Source organism: Saccopteryx bilineata, chromosome 4, assembly GCF_036850765.1.
Source record: "Saccopteryx bilineata isolate mSacBil1 chromosome 4, mSacBil1_pri_phased_curated, whole genome shotgun sequence".
Lineage (NCBI taxonomy): Eukaryota > Metazoa > Chordata > Mammalia > Chiroptera > Emballonuridae > Saccopteryx > Saccopteryx bilineata.
The window spans coordinates 215,057,948-215,058,900 of record NC_089493.1 but is presented as its reverse complement, the minus strand read 5'-3'; the positions used below and the strand labels follow the sequence as shown (position 1 = coordinate 215,058,900).

General features: G+C 31.3%; 1 pseudogene; it reads left to right on the top strand.

Moving 5' to 3' along the window:
* The first annotated feature begins 561 nt into the window (after positions 1–561).
* Positions 562–658, top strand: LOC136336811 (U2 spliceosomal RNA; annotated as a pseudogene).
* The last annotated feature ends 295 nt before the right edge of the window (positions 659–953 follow it).

Here is a 953-nt window from a genome sequence, read left to right as displayed (position 1 = left end):
TGTAAGAAACTACCAAACTGTTTTCCAAAGTTGCTGTGCCATTTTGCATTGAGAGTTCCTATTGCTCTACATCCTTGCCAGCAATTGATATTGTCAGTTTTTTGGATTTTAGCCATTCTAATAGGTATGTATGGGATCTCATTGTTGTTTTAATTTGCATCTCCATAATAACAAATAATGTTGAGAATCTTATTATGTTTATTTGCCATTTAAATATCTTCTCTAAACCATGCTTTTTAACATAGTCTTTCATTAGAAAGAGTGAAAAATGGTTGAACGGATCCGATGTTTTTTAGTTACAGTCATAGTTTCACCCTAATTTATCCTAACTGATGTTTCCAGGATGCCCCAAATCTCTGTCTGGCTTCTATAGACAGTATATTAGATAACTCGTAATGGCTTAATCACTTTAAGTAAAATTTTGTTTCAGTTTAAAAAGAAATTTTATTTCCAAATATTTAAAGTGGGAAGGAGGCTACTTCATTGTTGTCTCATAGAAGTCCTACAGTAAGTATTTTTCTTTGCTCTTTCTTCAAAAATATTATTCTATATAACTCTAGCATCACTTCTCGGCCTTTTGGCTAAGATCAAGTGTAGGTATCTGTTATTTAACTGTAGCCATATTTCAAATATATGTATTAGAACTGTTTGACCTACATCACAGGTTTTGTTTTATTTGGTGGGTATCAGAATCTTAGAGAGACAAAAAAGAAACACAGTGGTGGAGGCTCATTTAACTTGGATAGGGCCTCAGCAGTGGTGGAACTCAAATAATTTAACAACCTGTTCTCTGCCCTAATGACCATATTAAGTATAAAAAAATTATATACTGAAGGTAGTTTATTATTACATGCATTTAATGCTTAAATAAGTACAATAAAAGAGGTACACAAAACTAGAATAAGTAAGAGTTTTAAAATATTGATGAAAATATATTAAAAAATACCTGACAA